This window comes from Bactrocera neohumeralis, chromosome 5 (assembly GCF_024586455.1).
Source record: "Bactrocera neohumeralis isolate Rockhampton chromosome 5, APGP_CSIRO_Bneo_wtdbg2-racon-allhic-juicebox.fasta_v2, whole genome shotgun sequence".
NCBI classification, from domain to species: Eukaryota; Metazoa; Arthropoda; class Insecta; order Diptera; family Tephritidae; genus Bactrocera; species Bactrocera neohumeralis.
This window is the reverse complement of record NC_065922.1, coordinates 49832930-49855288: the sequence shown is the minus strand read 5'-3', so window position 1 is coordinate 49855288 and position 22359 is coordinate 49832930.

The window sequence follows — 22359 nt, the reverse complement described above, 5'->3', positions numbered from 1 at the left end:
CGACTTTAAAGAAACAAGTCAATACTTTCATTGTTGAGAAATAAATCGGCATTTTACAAATTTTTTCAATTTTATTCAACCATGCCAAGCAGTCCCATATCAAATCATGATCCATATACATAAACTCAATGTATTTTTCGAACAAATATTTATTTAAATTATACCAAAATTGTAGGTGTTTAAAAGCAAATACTATTGTAATACCATTTACATCAGCTCTCTTTGATTCGGTATTTCTCTGCCCGCTTCTTCTCTCTTGTCAATAAATCCCATGTTACAAGATCAAATTGCGAACTAAAGCCGCTTGATCACCAGAATCGTCGTATGTTCGTTTATTGGGCTGAGCAACAACTTGAAAATTATCCGGATTTTCATTAAAAAATCATATTCAGCAATGAGGCTCATTTCTGGCTGAATGGATTCGTCAATAAACAAAATGTGCGTTATTGGTCAGATAAAAATCCACACGTACTTCATGCCACCATTGCATCCCGAAAAAATTACGGTTTGGTGCGGTTTATGAGCCGGCGGCGTCATTGGACCGCACTTCTTCCAAGATGATCAAGGCGGAAACGTTACTGTGAATGGTAATGGCTACCGTTCAATGATAACCGAATGTTTTTGGTCCGAATTTGATAATATGGTCTTGGACAATATGTGGTTCCAACAGGACGGCGTCACAAGCCACACAGCGAATGTCACAATCGATTTATTGAAAACCAAGTTTGGTGAACGTGTTATCTCACGAAATGGCCCAGTCAATTGGCCGCCTCGGCAGTGCGATTTGACTCGTTAGACTATTTCCTATGGAGCTACGTCAAGTCTAAGGTCTATGTCAACAAGCCAGCGACGATTGATGAACTTCGTAGGAATATCGAACGTGAAATTGCACCAGTATCGGTCGATTTATGCTTGAAAAACGTCGAAAATTGGGTTCAGCGTCTGGACTTTTACAAGCGCGCCCGTGGTAGTCATGCCAAATAAATCGAGTTCCATACATAATGTTATTTCACAGGAATAAAATATTTCATTGATATCCCAAACCGTTTGTTTTTATTAAAGAAAATTTTTGTGGTGGTCTTATTGAAAAACCTGTCAAAAGCAACAACACAGTTATCGCGATGAATTCGTATAAGAATGCGGATATCTCATGGTATAGCCTAGGTATCTTAAAGCTACCAAGTTTTGTTTTACCTAAAATATGTAATTTTACTATTTTACTATTGTGAATGGTACAAATGATAAATTTATAAACAAATTTACTTTTTTTCTTGTATTTTCAAAACGAAAGACTTAAAATAAATCATCGTCACTTATATAAAACCAAAACAAAGGGTTACAACAATGTTATTTAAAGAAAGATCTATAATTCGCTGAAGAATAACGCTTGAAAAATTTCCTAGTAAAAGTTTAGGAAAATCTGCTTTAGATTAATTTCATTATAATCATTAAAAGGGTATGCAAAGTTATGTAACTTTTATATTGTAGGCTATAGGCGAGTATTTATACCGCATTATCGCATTAGTATGACGAATTTGAAGCAAAAGATTAAAAATGAAAAAATGCACGATTGCTTACCTTGCCTGGAGCTTCACTATACTCAATAATTATTAGCATAGACTTTGATTTTCAACTAAGCCTTCGAAAAGAAGAGGAAGGAAATTCGAGTCCAAGAAATAATTACTGTAGTAACTGAATGGTGCGCAATTTTTTTTGAAAAAGTAACTGTCAAGATGTTTTCGTAGGTCAAAAACTCTTATTTGAGTTTTCTTGTTGTAATCAACAGAATATACATATAGTAATTGGCAACTTTCATCGACTGTTTCTGGTTGTTTGTGAAAATATGTCCCAATAATGGCGTTGACGGAAACGGTAGCGCAAACTATCCTTTTGGAATTTCCAAACTTATACTAACTTTGAATAAAGCAAGCAAAATATAAAATAGTAAAAATTGATAATTCCAAACAATAGAATAATGTTAAAATTTTTACGCTTTTGGACGTATTTAAAACCAGATCTCATCGTTTTTAACGCTAAAGTTCCTTGTGACCGTTGGCCTGCTGCATGGGTGACCTTCAGACATCTGGGTCACTTCTTTTTCTATAGCTCTATATAGTGCAAGTGATAGTGAATATTCGTATAAATGTCTATAAGCTATTTAATAGAAACTAACTTATCTAAATGCATTTTATATGAAATCAAAATTCATGAATACCAATTTCCGAGCCATAGAAAAATACACATTTCAAGCTGCTTGGGGCGCTTAATTTCAACACAGATGCACTGGACATAGCCCACAAATGGACGCTGCGTGTGCATAGACGCACTGGCCACATAAAGAATTCATCTGCAAGCCCGAGGGGAATTGCAAAATGGTGCACGATGCATGCAATAATAACCGAGTCATATTCAAAAAGTATGGCTTCCAATAACTTCCGAGCTTTCAAATTAGTAATTCTTATAAAGAATACACACAAACACGCCATGTGCCTGACTCTCCAAGTTCACAAGAGGAGAGCGTTCTTTTTCGAGTATATTAATTCCATTTTATGCACTCACACAAACAGCAGCAACAACGCAAGCAAGGTAAGAAAAAATATTTGTGCATTCACTTTATTTGCAAACCAAAAATGAGTCCGTAAATTATTTGGCATTTATAGACCAAAAGCAAATCAAATATGTATGTATGCAAAGATAGATGCGTACATATTAGGGTGGCCGCATTTTCCTGTTTCTTTTTTTTTTTTTTTAATGTTTTTTTAAGCTCTTATTTTTAATTTATACAAAATTTAGCACTTTACAAAAGGTCTGAATTCAACCTACAGACGCTTTTTTCAAGCGCCTTATATGGCTTGTCCTATATCACTGCTGCTCTCTCTCATTTGCTTGAACGATGTATTGAACAATACGTTACTAGACAAACACGCTGTGCCTTAGAACTTCTCGAAGAACTGAATTATGCGAATGTTATTTCTTTGCTGGCAGTAAAGAAATCAGACTTTCACAGGAATCTGAATAAGCTTGGCTAGGTCAGCCTAAAAATTAACCTGGATAAACCCGAATTCACCTTTAGCAACAATGATTTCGAATCTATACTAATCACTGTACGCGACGAAGAAATATCGCGCAAAATAGAATTCCGCATAAATATAGCGCGTGATGCGTCTGCTCAGTTAAGCAACGTCTGGTTTTCTAAATCTACTTATCTCTGCCCGAGCTAAACTTACTACTTTTATATTTAACTCAAGCGTGGAAACACTAATAACTACTCTTATATGGTGGCGAATCCTGGTCCTTAACAAAAATGTTGATACGGAAACTGCAGTCCTTAGTAAACTTATGTTTACGAAAAATCCTAAGGAGGAATGGTATCATCTCTAATCGAAATCTACTGGATTTACAGAACTAACAATCAAACGTAGACCGTTTAGCTAACTAGAGCTGCTCTTTATTGGAACCCACAATGGTGCAGAAATTTCGAGCGGCCGAGGATCTTATGGCGACGTATGGTTTAAAAAAAAGCTCCAACCGTAGTTAAAGGAAATATCCTATATATAACCGGAGATCCAAGTAGAGGTGTTTTTTTCAATAGCCTTTTTTTGACAGAACCCGCGCGAGTCGTGTCAAGTTAATATGTTATTTTTGTACAGTTTTATTTAACATTTCATCATGGAACGTTCAACTTTATTACGAAAATTATGCGCTTCGTTCAACTTATGGTCAACATAATCGGCCTACTGAGCGTACAAATCACAGCACCATCGCCCCTATTGGGACCCAGCATTCATTATTGGATAATATTCAACCGAAAAAACCACGTCTATCATGCAGTGAAGAAAATATAGCAGCCGTAGTTGAGAGTGTACACGAGGACCGTGGAGAGTCAATTCGGCGCCGTTCGCAGCAACTCGAGCTTACGTATGGAACGACTTGCCGCATTTTACGTCGAGATCTTAAATTGAAAGCGTACAAAATACAGCTCGTGGAAGGACTAAAGCCACTCGATCTTCCCAAGCGATATCGCTTCGGTCTATGTGCTCTTGAAAAGTTCCAAGAAGATCCGATGTTTTCGAGACAAATTTTGTTCACCGATGAGGCACATTTCTGGCTCAGTGGATATGAAAACAAGCAAAATTGCCGCAAGAGCAACCTAAAAAGATTCAAGAGCTGCCATTTCATCTAGAAAAAACAACGGTTTGATGTGGCTTGCGGGCTCATCCGACCAAAAATTATGCTAGAGAGAATATAACCGTCAATGGCGACCATTATCACGCCATGATAACCGATGCCTGGAATTGAAAGTCGTAATCTTCTGGAAAAACGCTTCTATACCTTGGATATTGTTTTTGGACAAAAGTTTAAACTGACTTGGGGAAATAGCCGTCACCCTAATACATACATAAATAAGCACACACCGAATATTACTTAGCCCGAAAGCTGCATAGCAAGTTTGCGGTGCCTTGACCTAGAGAAAAATGCAAATCTTTTGTTCAGCAGCCGTGCGCTCTTACGGTACTGCTCTGCATATACGTACAATGTATAAAATATAAATCTACATAAACGGACATGCGTTTGAGTATGCATGTATGTGTGCTGCTATTTGTGCGTACGTGCCATTGTGGTTTATTTTGGGTAATGCCTTTGCTCTTAGTTATTTGGTTGACTATTTTATGTGTTCCCTTATCGTTTTGAAAGCACTGCAGTACAGTTATTTTCTAATATTTTTTCACATCTGCATGCATGTATATATGTATGGGGCTACATTTATGCTTTCATAGAATAGTGTTTTTATACTTACATAAAATACAACTGCATAAAATATTGCACAATAATTTTGCTTACCTGGAAATAAATGAAGATAGACTTTAGTAAATGGCTGATAAAATATTTATTTCAATTTAAATATTATTAATAGCGGTGCGTACAAATAGTAATTACTGCGGCGCATTTATTATACAGTTGAGATAAAATTAAAATGCATTTATTAGGGTGGTTACATAGGAGTGAGTTGATATGGGCAGTTCGTAGTGGCTGCCATCGAAATATCTAATGGTAAGTCCAAGGGGTTGAATCTTGAGGATGGAATATCTTCCCACGTGCTAAGATGAATGTATTAAAAGAATGGTGTTACAAAATACAGGGTTTGTCCGGAAAGTAATAGGACTGAGTGGATTTAAAAAAAATTATTGAACCAATCGTTACAATTCTTTAAAAACTTTCAAAATATGCTTCTTCTGCGTCGATGCAACGCTGCCGGTGCGATTTTCAATCATTGAAGGCTTCGCGAAAGGCATTCTCCGAAATAGCCTTGAGAGCCGAGTTGCATGCTCCTTGTATCCCCTCTGTCGTCTCAAAATTCTTACCTTTCATCGGCCTTTTCAGGCAAGGAAACAAAAAAATTCCGAGGGGCCCCATCTGGGCTGTATGGCGGCTGCATTGGATGTCGGTCCCGATTGACCCTTCGTTTGAGTCTCTTGAGGACTTCCACGTAAACCTTGGCGTTGACGGTTTGTCCAGGGGGAACAAATTCATAGTGGATTTGATGTCAAAAAAAAAACTCCAAAAAGGCCTGGTGCCACCGAAACACACCACTTCTTTCTGAAGCAACATCTAGGTAAGTCCGCACACATCGCGCGAGAATATTTGTCCTGACTCCCAAGGTGCTCGGAGACAACTGACCAGCCACTCGTTGGTTAGCTAGGAACGCCTTTTACCGAATACAGTCGCGCACGCTCCGAAATACAGTCACGGCGAAAGAAAATCAGTCCTATTATTTTCCGGACAAACTCTGTAGTTAGAAACATCTGACGATTCATGACATGCGAGATGTCGAGGTTAAATAATTGTAAATGTATTCTGTTGCTGTATCTAGAAGACAATTGTGTTAGTTGTGTTGTTGTTGCTTTTGTAAAGAGATATTGAATATAAATCGTCTTACGTAAGTCAACTTTCATACTGGATGACAACATTACTCTGGATCAAAGCATCCTAGATAACAGGTAAAGTAAACAGAAAGTTCTTGACGATTCAAGACATTAGATGTTGAGGTCAATTCTCATTAAATCCCGAAGTTGTAAATGACATTTTATTTGCTGTATCGAAAGACTAAATTGAAATGAAAACTATTTAGGGTTGGCAGGGTTTTGCAATTAAGATGATACAATTTTTAAATATCTTTTGAATTTAATATGTCACGATTTGGAGTAATCTGGATGATATGATTTTTAATGGACCCCAAGCTCAAACAATTTTAATCTTCACGCATCTTCCACGATTTTTAAAGCTAAAGGCGCTCTTAGTTTTGTTAAACGTTGGTCTAAAGAATTTAGTGATCCGCTTACCACAAAAATTCTCTTTACACCTCTGGTGAGGCCTATATTGGACTATGCTTCTGTGGTTTGGAACCCTAGTTACCAAGTCCATTCGGATAAGTTAGAGTATGTTCAAAAACAATTTTTACTTTTTGCATCATTTGCATTGGGATTCCAGTTTAAATCTTCCCCCTTACATTAACCGTTTAAAACTTATAAATCTCCCGACACTCGCTAGTCGTAGGGAGATTTTTGGTATAATATTTCTTGTAAAACTCATGAATGGGTCAGTCTGTAGCCCATCTCTCTTATCTGATATTAATTTTAACGTTCCCGCTCGCTCTACGACCTACTTTTAAAATTTTCTAGAACAAATTTTGAGTTAAACGAACCATTCCGCCGTATATGTCGTGATTTCAATTCTCATTCCAGCACATTTGATCTAACAGACTCACTCTTTACCATTAAAAAAATTATTTTATCTACACTTAACAAGTAACATTTAAAAATTATAAACTTTAATCTAATTTTTAATTTCGGCTGTTGAAATTTTTGTTTCTGTAGCTGAACAGCTTAAGATCGCAACGCTTAAAACTCTCTTGCCTTTTATGGCTGTTGGGTGGGAGGATGGTAATCGTTGGGTATTATTATTATTATTATTAAAGAAGAAAGAAGAAGTATCGTTTTCCAATTGAAACTATTAGTGCGCTTTTGCCATTTTATGGTCATGGTAATCGACCTTTTCTTTACTTAAAGGTCAAGTACCAATATGACAAAGAAGCACGAAGTAATAGAAATTTTGCTGCCGTTTAGGCAAGTGTTGTTGAAGACCGTAATTTGTCGATCCAAGTCATTCTCATGAATTCGGACTATCTTGAACCACAACCTGGCGGATTTTGAAAAAGGATTTGAGCTTGTGTCTGTTTGAAATTGTTCTCACTCGGGAACTGATGCCATTGGATCACCGTAGATGTCGTGAATTTGCAGATTTTGCCTTGGAACAACTTTAAAACAGCAACGATGTTTTTAAGAAAATTTTCGTCTTCGTCTTTCGATTCTAAGCAAAGAAACCCCACAAATTATTCAAAAACAATCATTACATTCATCGAATTGGATGGAGCCATGTGAGGAAGTTCACCCATGATGGGAAAGTTCTCTGAGCGGCATTCACTTGGGAGTAGCCAGAAACTATTCTTTTACATATAGCTCACCACATCCGGTCTTAGACCAAATATCCTATGGGTAGCCAAAAATCATCCGTTTATAGACGAGCTAAAGTGAATCAATAAACACATTCCCTCTCCAGGGTTGTACGCTGTGTTTAGGACCCGACACGTAAAAAAACACCATCAATGACGAAAACAAGTCAGCCTCGGATGAGAGTTATAATTCGAGCTGCATATCTGAATAGAAAAGGTACAATCTTCTACAAGAGTGCACAACTGCTAGCGGAGACCGATGTTATCGATATCATTGCCCATAACAACCGCGCCGTTAGTTCTGCTTTCTCCAGACTGGATAAGGAAGCGAAGCAATTGACTTCCACGTCCCTGTTGACAGTCACAACTCCCTAGAAGTATATAATTTCTTTTTTTTTGGAACCATAATTAACACCAATAACATCAGCATCGAAATCTAACGCAAAATAACTCGTGCCAATAGTAGCTACTTCGGACTGAGTAGGAAATTGAGAAATAAAATCCTCTCTCGACGAACAAAGACAAAATTCTACATGACACTCATCATTCTGTCTTGCTATATGGTGCAGAAGCATGGCCGATGACAACATCTGATGAATCGGCGTTACGAGTTTTCAAAAGAGAGGTTCTGCAAAAGATTTATGGTCTTTTGCGCATTGGCAACGGCGAATACCGCAGTCGATGAAACGATGAGCTGAACGAAATATACGACAATAAATAAAGACGTAGTTCAACGATTTAAAAGACAGCGGCTTCTCTGGATAGGTCATGTTGTCGAAATGGATGAGAACATTCCAGCTATGAAAGTATTCGAGGCAGAGGAACTAATGTGTTTTTAAGAAATCATATCTCTTTTATTGGAAAACCCTGCACATAGTGGAACCATTCAGTGAATTAATCAATATTTAAAACAACTCCAAGGACTCATTTAAAAGTATAACAACCATGAGAGAGTTATTTGAATAACAGCGTTTCCCAAAACTCGATACCTCCTCAACCATAGAGAGTTCTCAAATAGAAGGAGAACGCAGTAGAGAGATAATAGTTGAAAGATTTCTAGAAACTCTGTTCGTAGTCTCTTTTATGAATGTCTCACTAAAAATTTCCACGATAAATTTATAGCCAGGGATCGACCCTAACAATGGTTGTGAGAAATTACAGTCTACATTTTAAATCGTATAGCTTCATTACACAACGTTACATATCAGTGAATCACATATAAACTTATCGGTTGAGAAACTTTATAATTTCCAAAATTTTTCTTCTGTTTTTCGTCTAAGAATGGATTGAAATTACAGTATTTATTGTCAGAATGTTATTAATAGGGTTCACGGAGAAGTAAAGGGAGGTAGTCTGAGATGGTTACGATGCGTTGTGCAATAATTCAAATCAAATTTTCTGAAGATGTTTTGCCAAACAAAAAAGTTTTCCATATAAGTACTTTTTTGGTTTTGAGCGATCGGGATGCATGGCAGCCAATATTTTATAGTGTTCCGATGTCTGCGTTTTCTTCTGAAGGAAAAGAAGCATTTGTATATATATATTTTTTTGTAAGATCTCCGACGTTTCCTTCTGCATATTACAAACTTCGTGGAAAACTGAATATATCCTGTTTTGGAGTATAGAGATGTTGAAAAGGGAACTAATTTCGTCTAAATAAGCTAGAAATTTACTCAAAACAATATTGTTATATACTTATTATATATATACAAACATTTATAAATGCTTCTATAATCTCATGCCTTATTATGTTACAATATAAACTACTCTCCAAAGTATACTTTAGCCTCGCTAACCCTTCAAAGCAAAGCTTTCTTTTAATTGAAAATAAAGAGTTTAAATGCCTATTAAATGAGAAAATATGTCTTGCCTGCCATTTTAATCAACTTTCATTGTAGAAACAAAAACACAAGCGTATGCAAAAGGCGCCCTGCGAACGCTTTGACGAAGCCCGAAGTGCCCTCTATCAATTTCAATTTGCCTTTTCTCTCGCAGCCACTAAACTTTGTCTCTGTCGCTGGGCCACAAAATGCGCTTTTAATGGGTCGCATACACACGCACCCACACACATATAAACATACACATGCGCGAAGTAACGCGACATACCGAACAAGTATGTACATATGTATATGTGGACATGAGTTGCCAACGCGCACAACACGCGAGCACTCGAACACTTGACAACACCGCGTGACGGGGCGTATGAGTGACTTTTGCGTTTGGTTGCCGCGCGGCTGGCAGTAGCTCGTGATTGCGTTTAGTGCGCTCCCTGCTGTGCAGTCGACGACAGATCACATATTAAGTTGTTATTTGCATTCCAAAGGAGCGCGATTGGCTGCGTGTGTGTGTGTGTGTGTGGTGATGAATGGCAGGGGTGGGGTGGTTATATGCATATATAGTATCTTTGAGAGTAAAATTGTAGCAGCGAGGCAGCCTGCAGCAAGTTGACTGCTTACAGCTTTTACAATTTTATTACGCGCTTCGCTTGACGCCATTAAACAGCAGCAGCCAACTGTGGAATGGTGGATTGGTGAAATGTCTTATTTTACGCGCCTTTTTTATGTGCACATATTTTTCGGCATCAAACACACACTCACATGTACATGCGCATATGTAAATAGCATTCGAAAAGCGCTACGCAGGCAACGACATGGCGATAAACAATATATTTTTTAAGCTTTTCCTAATATATTTCTATCGAAAAGCGAAAAAGCAGTGAATAAAGCAACTCATAAGAAGAAAAGGTGGTATGCTATTAAGATATTCAACGTAATATGGACATTATTAAATCTGAATCTTATAGTCTACTCATTTAAATATAATATTACTAGTAGAAACTGTTTATACTGACAATAAAAAGAGAAAAAAAAGCATGAAGAATATTGGAACGGCTGGCGGCTGCCGCAGCTCCGTCTAGGAGCATTTCCAAGGGCCGATCAGTAGAGACTGCACTAAATACACCAGTACTCAATATCGAAAAGGCTCTTGAATATAAGCAATACACTCTTGGAGTACTCATGGATATTTCTGGAGCGTTCAACAACGTCTCTACGGATCTATTCCGAACAGTAGCCAGTCAATAGGTGTTGATCCTGCTGTACAACGCTGGATCAAAAAGCACTTTGACCTCCTGACGGATAAGAATGGAATGACGCAAAAATTACCAAGGAAGTTTGTAGAGGTTTTACTCAAGGTGGAGTGCTATCTCCGCTCCTATGAACACTTGGAAGACAAAGCCTCTAAGATAGTGGCATATGCGGACGACATTGCCATCTTAATAACGGGTAGGTGTCTATAGACCATTAGCAGTACTATGATCACCACTCTCAATACAGTCCAGAATTGAGCATCGCAAGAGAGTCTGGGGTTTAATCCGGCTTGTGTTCACAAGAAAACACAAAACTACTCTATGGAGATTCCCTTCGATAAATGGGACCCAACTCGCTCTGAAGGAGTCCCTTGGGGGGTTTTGGACAGCAAACTGCTGTGGAAGAACAAGATGAAAAAAAGAGTGAGAAAAGCAAGCAATCCATTATATGCGTATAGGCAGATGCTCGGCACATTCTGGGCCCCCTCCCCTTCTCTCATGCACTGGTGCTACGCAATTATTATAGGAATAATTCTGCTCTACGGCCACTGACTGCAGGAAAATTTACATATAGAACCTTCGGGCATAACTCAGTGGGTAATGGCAGTTGATCAAACACCGACTACATGACCCCACTTTTCAACTGGGAAAGAAGATTCAAAGTAAACATAGAAAAAGATGGTTCACGTAAAGGTATGTTAGCTCTGCGCGATACACTAAACACCTATAGGGATGGTTCGAAAATGGACGACTAAAGATTTGCTAGAAGTAAGCAACTTCCACTTGGTGCCAGGCCAAAAAGTCATCGAGGGCAACGAAATAGCTGACGAGATTGCCAATAATGGTGTATGGCTAACACCCGAAAACGTAATCAACATTGGGAAACTCATACATTGTCTATACGACGATCTCGACAGCATGGTGAAAAAAAAACAAAACCAAGATTGGTATGTGCAAAATGGTAGATCAGAAGTACAAAATATTCCCATTGGCACTCGGTAGAGGAGACTGTAGGAACATGATGGGAATACTAACTGGTAACTGTCTGGCGACAAACGCCCGCAGGACAGGGTTTACAAATCGAGAAGACTTCAGGAAATGTCTAGAGCAAGGCACCAAGCAAACAATGGGTCAACTGTTGTGCACATGTCCGGCATTTGCAAGACTACCCGGTAAGAATCTGGGGTCCCCACGGTATGATACATTGGAGGAGGTATCGATAGTGAGGCCACAGAGACTGTTTAAATTCGCGTCAAGCGCAGGCATCCTAAAGGATGATTACTTCTCTTGGACCCAGCAACTAAACTACATCTGGTATCGGAAAGAACCAAAACTAGTCTAAGCATCGCTTATTTCCCTACCAGATTAACTTAACCAAGCCTTTTGTTCGGTTTGTATTGTTTACGATTCCGAGAAGTGAGCAGTGTTTCGAGGAAAAAATCACGCGTCCAAAATTTCAGAGCGATATCTCAAAAACTGGAAACTATTTCGAGTATATGCAGACAGACGGACAGATAGATGAAAATTGCTATATCGACTCATCTCGTCAGCTAATCATTTATGTTTATATTTTACAGAGTATCCAACGTTTTCTTCTGGATGTTACAAACATCAAGGCAAATTTATATACCGGGTATAAAAATGGAAAATTAGCAATTTCGGTGAAAAAGTAGTCACGCAACGAAATCAAACAGCACTTGGATGCTGTATACGATGATTATTTTCCTTCGATGGCGACCGTCAGCAGTTTTTTTGTCGAGCACGGCACGAGTTTCTACTGCGACTCGTTACGGACCATCCATAGCCAACCATCTAGCCAACGATCCAAGAATAGTAAATATATTGCACTTCCCTTGCGAAACTGCTCCGAAGACAGCGGAGACTATACGGACTGAAATGTAATGTCCACCCTTTTCTGTTGACTTGGAGGAGGGTAAAAACGACACAAAACTCTAATATGCCAAATTATTGAGCCGATTCGTAACCGAAACGCAGAAAGAAAGGCGAGAAAAAAAGCTAATATTTTACCACGATAGCGCACTGGCTCATAAATCTACCGTCCCCTCAACCAAATTGGTCGTCTTAGGCTAGAACTGCTATTCACGATATTCGCCCGATTTCACACCGTACGGCTTTCTTAGTTAAATAACTACGAATATCGAACCTTCTGTTTTTCAATTTTTTTGATTCCTTCTCTCACAGTAGCCGTTCAATGCTTTCAACCCACTTTGCACGACATTTAACCTGAACAAATCGTAACTCAATCAGAAATGTAAACTTTTATTTCGCTATTACTCATCAACCCCGCGCTCCTTGCTATCGCTAGTACTTTTCACTTTTGCTTTCGACGATATTCGCGCTTTTAATCGTGTTTTCCTTAGCCCTTCAATTACACTTTCTACACGCTTACACACCATTGCCTCTTGATTGTTACGGCGCTGAGCTGACCTCAGACGACAGAAAGCGCGGAGTGGAGTGGGGGGTGATGGGTCGAATATTTTCGTAGGGCAACAAGCGGCCAGCGAAAGCTAGAGAAACTTTTATCAGCGACAATTGAAAAGGGGAAGGAACCACTTTCCTTACGCGGATATTTTATTGTTGTACTGAATGAATGCGAAAGTGGAGATATCCACCCAGACTTCCTACTTTGCACCAGCACACCCGACTAATGCCCTCATTGCCATGGTTATTGTGGATCTATGTCGTTTGTCTGGCACTTTTTAAGTTTCCACAGTTTTTCTTCATATTTTCTTTTCAATACTATAAACGTTCATTTATCGTTTTGCAGTCGTCGCTTTGCTAGTTTTCGTCGCCTTGTGAGCTTTTATATTTATACAACAGCAGAAACTACTTTAAAGGTGTATTGGAGAATTGTGCAACAGAAGCTTGAAAACCTTTCACACATAAAGAAATTTCGGTACAAGAATTTAATTTTGATCTTTGCATGGCTGCTATATGCCAAAGTGGTCAGATATCGGCAGTTTCAACTTCATGAAGAGAAGTAAATTAAACTAAAATCGAGCTTAACTCGCTGTGACACTAACTGATTTAGGATCAAATCTCGTGATCTCATTAGTAAATAACAAAAAATAGATTTAGTGGGCTTACCTCGGCATACCCGACAAAGAAATTTTAGAAAACGGTGGGTTGTTCAAACAAAATCAAATATTAAGTTGTCAAAAAAGTCTTGCGGTATTTTCGCTAGTTTGCGCTGAAAGCGCATAGTTCTAGTTTTATTCGTCGCATCGGGTCATGCTATACCTTTTTGGAAAGCTCATTTCACGCGCTAACATGTGTTTGTGATTGATTGTCGTTTCTTTTAAGTCGTTTGTGAGTTATAGCGTCGCAAACATGGAGCAAAATAAAGAGAAAATACGGCATAATTTACAGTACTACTACGATAAAGGCAAAAATGCATCTCAAGCCGCCAATAAAGCTTGATACAGTTTCCATTTCCACCGCACAACGATGGTTTCAACGTTTTCGTTCTGGTGTAGAGGTGGTCGAAGATGCGCTACACTCCGGAAGGCCTAGCATCGGTCAAGAGCTGGGCATGAGTCATCAAAAATTCATTTCAATTTCAATAAAAAAAAAAATTCAATAAAAATACCGCGAGACTTTTTCGACAACCCTTTATTTTCATAAGTGTATTTATTGGAATGTTTGGATAATGTCGCCATTGGAATTACAACAAAATACAGAAATTTTTAACCCTTTGGAGTTAAAGAGAATCACAACAATGGGATCAAAACAGACGGAGTATTTTTTATACTCTTGAAACATGTAGCTACAGAGTATATTACTTTTATTCACCTTACGGTTTTTTGTTCACCTAAACCTAATCAAGATATATATAGAGCTGTACATACACAGTGTACCGCTATCAAGTGAGAGGTACGATACCATTGTGTAGGTTATCCTCATTTCTTGTGAACGAGCCTTAATTATTTTTCCTTTTGGTTGGCATGACATCTGTCAAACATATTCAATAATCTTACAGTCATTAAATAAATAAAAAAAATATCAAATTTTGTACCGAAAAGTGATGATTTGCGGAAAGCATTAATTTTTTGTTTCCATTTGAAATAAAGTGCTGCCGAGTCATTACGAAAAGACTTTTTACACCACCCAATAGTTCACCATACATGACCTTCCAATGGCCATTTTGCTAATTTCTTGCTTTTTTTCTACCGTAAATCATTATGCCAACAATATCTTCTATTATAGAACTTTTTTAAGGTTTCATTACCTGAGAAGGCTGAAAACAGTGCCGCAGTGGAGAACCGAGGAAAAGAATTGAGGCATTATGTGATCATGCTCTATCAGAAGCAACATGCAAAGATGCTTCCAACGGTTCAGAGATAATAATTTGAATATTAGAAACGAAGAACTTGGAAGAAAAAACTTGAAGACTCCAAACTGCAAGCAGTTTTGGATGAAAATGATACTTTGAGTCAAAAGCAAATGTCAGCCATGTTAAATGTTGCACAACACACAATTTCAGACATTTGACAGCTAAGGCCAAGAGCCCAAAATGTGAAAAATAGGTGCCACATGAATTGAATGAAAGACAAATAGAAATCCAGAAAAACACTTGTCAAATTTTGCTTCAAAAACACGAAAAAACACCACTTTTGCATCGAATTGTCATTGGCGACAGAAAATGAATTTTATTTTAAGAATCTTAAACGGAGAAAATCATGGGTTAATCCGGGGAACCATCAACATCGAGTACAAAAACAGTTTGATTCGGTAAGAACACAATGCTCTGTGTTTGGTGGGATCAGAAAGGTGTAGTTTGTATATCATGACTTTCTAAAGCCTGATGAAACTGTTAATATTAATTGCCGCAAACAGCAAATGCTGAATTTTAACCATGTGTCGATCGAAACACGACCAGAATGGGCCAGAAGTCACGGCAAAGTAATTTTGTTACACGACAAAGCACCTGCATACAAAGCAAAATCGGTTCTGTACACAATCAAAGTACTTGGCTCCTTCTGATTACCATTTGCTTTTGTCGTTGGGACAGGCATTGGCTGAACTGCACTTCAATTCTTAGGGTGTCTGATTAATTTGCTTAAAAAGACGATCATTTCCATTGACATGGTATCCACAAATTACCATACGGGTGGTCAAAGTGTGCAAAGAGCAACGCTCAATTCTTTGAGTAAATTTTTTACTTTCCCATTCAAAATTAGTATTTCATTTTCACAAAAAAAATGCTCATTTCATATGTATGGTATGGTATATATGGTTTATGACGAGGATAACGAGACGAGTTGATTTCCGAGTAACTGTCTGTCTGTCCATACGTCCATGCAAGCGATAACTTCAGTAAGCATTACATATCTTGATAAAAAGTGGTACATGTGTTCTTTGGCAAAGAAGTGAGGACGAGTTCATAGATGGGCGTAATTGGGCCACTGTCATTAAACGAAGACGTATTAAATGAAGCAACTAAGCTATAAATTAAGGTATAAACATAGAATGTGTTACAGGGAATCGTAGTAGCAAAGGTCACCCGTGGGCTAAAACTCTTGAAAACATGTACATATATATTTTTGTTTAGGTATGATAAGTTTATATAAAGAACTCAGCAAAATTTTTTACCCACTTGTTTAACAAAAACATGTTATTTTTAAAATCAACGACGAGATAACTCTGATAGATTTAATCTAAACATCTTCTGAACCAGTGGTTCCAAACTTATTTTGTCTACCGCCCACTTTGAGAATAAATATTTTTTTAGCGCCCCATTTTTTCACCTATTTAAAAACCACTATAACTTCAAATTAATTATTGTGACCTATATATGTATATTAACGGAGAATTCTAAACGAAACTTTTACTATAACCAGCAACTTGAAACCTAAGCGCAGTAAGTAACATACAAAGGCGCTTAGGTCTCAAGTTAACTCTTACGGGCTCCACCTGCCAATAAGAATGATTATTGAAACACAACTTTATAGTATTAAAACAGAGAATATTTATTTAAAGTAAAACTAAAATAATCGATCCATATATAAAAACTAATGTGAAGGATGAATCTGATGCTGTTTAATAAGTTTGTTAATATCAGGTTCCAATTTACTCAAGAACAGTCGCAAGTCGCCACGTTCGGTAACAAGCAAACGATTTCTCTTTCTAGTAAGCAGTGTTGTCACAGCACACAAATATGACGATGGAAATGCTATCAAGAATCGTTGAACGATTGACCACAATCCAGGGTACAATTGCGGGATCGGTTTTTGTAGCCAAAATTCTTGGTAACCATTTTTGAACTTGATTTTTATTTCCTCGTTTGTTGTCAATTCTATAAGTTCTTCTTCCAGCTGAGGTGACATTGCTGTGTTGACATTTAAAAACGGATCCAACACCCAGTCTGGTATTTCCAAGTTCAAAATGTCCTGGTATCGTTCGGTGAAGTCAATGTGGAGGTTTTCCAAATGTTGGCACTAGGCAAACAATTCGTCGTTACTACATGATACTGATAAATTCGGAAAATTGTGAAACTCACGTCTGCCCAGATTCTTTTTGTGTAGAAGTAGTTTGGCTGCGAAAGCAGCAACGACGTTTTTTGTTTTAATTAAATTTAGTTTATCGCCTTGCAGTTGGAGATTCATGTCGTTGAACAATTTATACAAGTCTGTCATGTAATCCATATCATTCTTTGATGTTATGAGCTTGTCTTGCAATTCTGTATCTTTAGTTTTCAAGAACTCTATAACAGAGTCAAACAGGTTGTAGAATCGAGTCAGACAATTGCCTCTTGATAGCCAATGAACTTCAGTACGAAACAAAAAAACGATTGAAATCCTCGTCATTAGTAACTGATGAAATAATCTATCATTCAAAGTATATATAATATCATATTGCAGTGATTGAAATAGTTTTTCACTTAAGTTTCTAGCAACTTAATGTTGTCTATGAATAACGCAATGTACACCAAGGACATCTGGAATTTCATTTTTTAAGTACGCTATGAAGCCTTTATGGCACCCTGTCATAGCCGGAGCGCCATCCGTAGCAACTGAAATAATATTTTTCAAAGGAATTTATTTCTCATCGCAAAACTTTTCCAATATATTGAATATGGGTTCACCTTTTGTATCGGTCTCTAAATTTCTATCAAATAATAGTTCTTCACATATTTTCTCATCTTTAATAAAACTCACGTAAGACAACAACAATGCTTCATTAGTTGGTAAAGTGGACTCATCCAGCTGAATTGAAAATTGACTTGACCTCAGGTGATCGTACAATGATTCTTCAATGTTTTCAGCCATTTCATCCATTCGTCTTTGCACAGAATTATTACTCAAAGGAATTTTTCGGATAATATCTGCGGCCGGTTTATGAAGCACGGTAGTTATTACTTCATTTATTGCTGGCAATATTAACTCTTCTCCGATGTTATGTGGTTTGCCTTTTTGAGCAATTAACAAAGAGATATTGTACGAAGCTCGAAGTCCGTCGTCATCTTGCTTAGCAGCCGCCGAAAATAGTTTTGCTACACTTGGCTGGGTAATATGCTTCTTCTCTAGGTCTTGAAAATATGCTACATTCTTGTCTCTCTTATCTGGATGCATTTTATTCAAATGATCTTGAATTTCGAATTTAATGTATTCCGCACAGTATTGCCGTCTCTTCTTTTTTACTTCCGACATTGTTTTGCTTTGAGAAATACGTTTAACTTCGCGAGTAGTGTAAAGGAGGCGTAAGTAATGCTCATCTATTGCGCGCAAAACCACAAATGAATATAAAATAAATATTACATTGTTTATATAGGAATGCTTAAGCACAATTATTATATAGTAGTCCAAAAATATGAATTCTTATTTTTCCTAGAAATACATTTGTAAGAAAGGATAAAGATCCTTTTTTTATTTTCCACATAAAAGATTTAAGGAGTTCAAAAGCTCAAAACGTGCGTTACATCAGCTACCTACCCGACGTCATTTCGCAAGTGATAAAATAAATTATTCAAGAGCTCAAATGTAGCGAATCATCAGCTCGAACCTACCTACCCTACGCCTTTGCGCAAATGATTATATTATGATAGCAAATGCCCACATACAGATTTGGCAATGGCAAAAGCAATACGTTTGACAGTTAGTATTCTATAAATTCTATCCTGTCGAGACGCCCCGTTATGAAACGGAGAGACCGATTGACATGATTTTCATTTTTTCTATATTCAATAAAATAGGACAGATATATGAACTACGCGGAGAGAAATATAGAACCGAGTTTGAGCAATCTTTTAATTCATATTAGTTGATGTTCACAAGTTGTCGTTGAGAGTCGAGAGCTCATGTAGTCGTTGTCTAAGAGGCCTCATAGCTAAATAAAATTACAAATAACCCCCCAGGCCTCTACACAACGCCCCCATTTTCTTTCTGGGTCTCTTATACCCCTTGATACCTGCAGCGCCCACAAGGGGGCGTTATCGCCCACTTTGGGAAACACTGTTCTAAACCAATAAAGCTATAACAAGCAAACAACTTGAAACAATTAAAATAAGAATCTCTGGTGGTGTGAAAATAAATGAAATCGGAGGATAACCCCGCTCACTCCCCATATAAACGTACTGACAACAGGTAAGGAAGGACTAAGTTCGGGTGTCACCGAACATTTTATACTCTCGCATGATAAAGTGATAATCGAGATTTCATTATCCGTCATTTACATATTTCTCAAATACCGTATTTGTGTAAAGTTTTATTCCGCTATCATCATTGGTTCCTAATGTATCGGGTGATTTTTTTGAGGTTAGGATTTTCATGCATTAGTATTTGACAGATCACGTGGGATTTCAGACATGGTGTCAAAGAGAAAGATGCTCAGTATGCTTTGACATTTCATCATGAATAGACTTACTAACGAGCAACGCTTGCAAATCATTGAATTTTATTACCAAAATCAGTGTTCGGTTCGAAATGTGTTTCGCGCTTTACGTCCGATTTATGGTCTACATAATCGACCAAGTGAGCAAACAATTAATGCGATTGTGACCAAGTTTCGCACTCAGTTTACTTTATTGGACATTAAACCAACCACACGAATGCGTACAGTGCGTACAGAAGAGAATATTGCGTCTGTTTCTGAGAGTGTGGCTGAAGACCGTGAAATGTCGATTCGTCGCCGTTCGCAGCAATTGGGTTTGTGTTATTCGACCACATGGAAGATTTTACGCAAAGATCTTGGTGTAAAACCGTATAAAATACAGCTCGTGCAAGAACTGAAGCCGAACGATCTGCCACAACGTCGAATTTTCAGTGAATGGGCCCTAGAAAAGTTGGCAGAAAATCCGCTTTTTTATCGACAAATTTTGTTCAGCGATGAGGCTCATTTCTGGTTGAATGGCTACGTAAATAAGCAAAATTGCCGCATTTGGGGTGAAGAGCAACCAGAAGCCGTTCAAGAACTGCCCATGCATCCCGAAAAATGCACTGTTTGGTGTGGTTTGTACGCTGGTGGAATCATTGGACCGTATTTTTTCAAAGATGCTGTTGGACGCAACGTTACGGTGAATGGCGATCGCTATCGTTCGATGCTAACAAACTTTTTGTTGCCAAAAATGGAAGAACTGAACTTGGTTGACATGTGGTTTCAACAAGATGGCGCTACATGCCACACAGCTCGCGATTCTATGGCCATTTTGAGGGAAAACTTCGGAGAACAATTCATCTCAAGAAATGGACCCGTAAGTTGGCCACCAAGATCATGCGATTTAACGCCTTTAGACTATTTTTGTGGGGCTACGTCAAGTCTAAAGTCTACAGAAATAAGCCAGCAACTATTCCAGCTTTGGAAGACAACATTTCCGAAGAAATTCGGGCTATTCCGGCCGAAATGCTCGAAAAAGTTGCCCAAAATTGGACTTTCCGAATGGACCACCCAAGACGCAGCCGCGGTCAACATTTAAATGAAATTATCTTCAAAAAGTAAATGTCATGAACCAATCTAACGTTTCAAATAAAGAACCGATGAGATTTTGCAAATTTTATGCGTTTTTTTTTTTAAAAGTTATCAAGCTCTTAAAAAATCACCCGATATATACTGGGTTGTCAAAAAAGTCTTGCGGTATTTTTATTGATTTTTTTTTACTCAAGTTACAGCTTGCACGGACGGACGAACGGACGGACGGACGGACAGACAGACATCCGGATTTCAACTCTACTCGTCACCCTGATCCCTTTGGTATATACATATAACCCTATATCTGACTCTTTTAGTTTTAGGACTTACAAACAACCGTTATGTGAACAAAACTATAATATGTACTCTCCTTAGCAACTTTGTTGCGAGAGTATAAAAATTACTATGTTACATTTCGGAAGAATATTTCTTTGACAATAATATTCCCTTGTGCTTAAAATTAATTCAATCGCGTCAATGCTTAATTTTGTCCACACACCTATACCTAATGTAAAGTTTTTCGAAAAGCACCCACTGAAATGTGGGAGTTATTTTAATGAAATTAAGATGGCGTAAAGTGTTTAAAATGTTCATGTACATCTGAACTTAGCCGTTGAAACTTCTTTTGTGTTTTTTCTTTACAGTTTCATTTGAATTTCACAACAAAATATGGCCTGGAAAAGTTTTCAATCACCTCGTCTCCCACTTAAGTGTCTAAGCTGCTCCTACCATTTTTATATAAGTATGTACATATAAGTATCACACTATACTATGTTTTACGTATATCAGTATAAGTGTGTATTTGATTTTTAGTATCCCTCTCGCTTTTGCCAACTAGCTACTAAAGAGCACGGCGCTTATTGTTCTTTTCATTTCTGATTTCCCACACACATTTCAATATCCACTTATCCGCTCTTTCAGCTTAGATTTTCCATTTACTGTATTAAACCTATTTCTTGTTGCTGTTGTTTGTTTTTTTATTATGCACTCTCATTTGTTGCTGCTAATCAAACAATATTAAAACCACTCACGCAATGCAGCCGAGCAGCGTGCCATTCAACAACAATGATAAAACCAAACAAATACTTTGCGAAAACTTTTATAGTTGTCCAACACGATTCGCTACTTCAGACTTGCTTTACAATACGATTGCGCTCCATTTCGCCCTGTTTTAGCACCGTTATTTGAAGCGTATGTTTGTTTATATGAAGGACACGCACGTTTGCTGTTAGAGTGTGTGTGTGGGGGAGGGAATCACATATGTGTGTTTGTGGTTTTATGTTTCAGCTTTAATTTATGCTCAGAAAGTTCTCCCTCATCGCAGACGGGACAATGGGAATTGCGAAAGTTTCTTATGTTGTTATTTGGTTTCAAGCTCGGACGTGATTCACAGCAAAAAAAAAATATTTTTTCAGGCTACAAACAATAAGAGTGAAGCTTGCTCTACAGTAAATAAATTAAGGAAAAATAATATTTGAAACCATTTAGCAAGACAAAAGCTCTTCACGCAAAGTTTGGCCTATGCTTTCTTTAAAAAAAAAATTGTATTTGAGGGCAGCAGCAACTTTCTCTTTTTTATGCGAGTATTTTGTTCGATTCAGCACTCTCCTAATTTTGGCAAATCGAAATCAACTAGAATTATTGATCATATGAGCTAAAGTTCAAGTAAAATGTTTGGAAATCGCAAATTATAAAGGAGTATGGTAAAGTGATGTCAAATGATCAATCCTAACAGGGATCTTACTTTGAGAGCTTATAATATGGGTCCGTCGAGGTAGCTAAAACTTAAATAAAATTGACATAAAGACCTTCATAAACCAAAAAAGTGCTTTGGTCC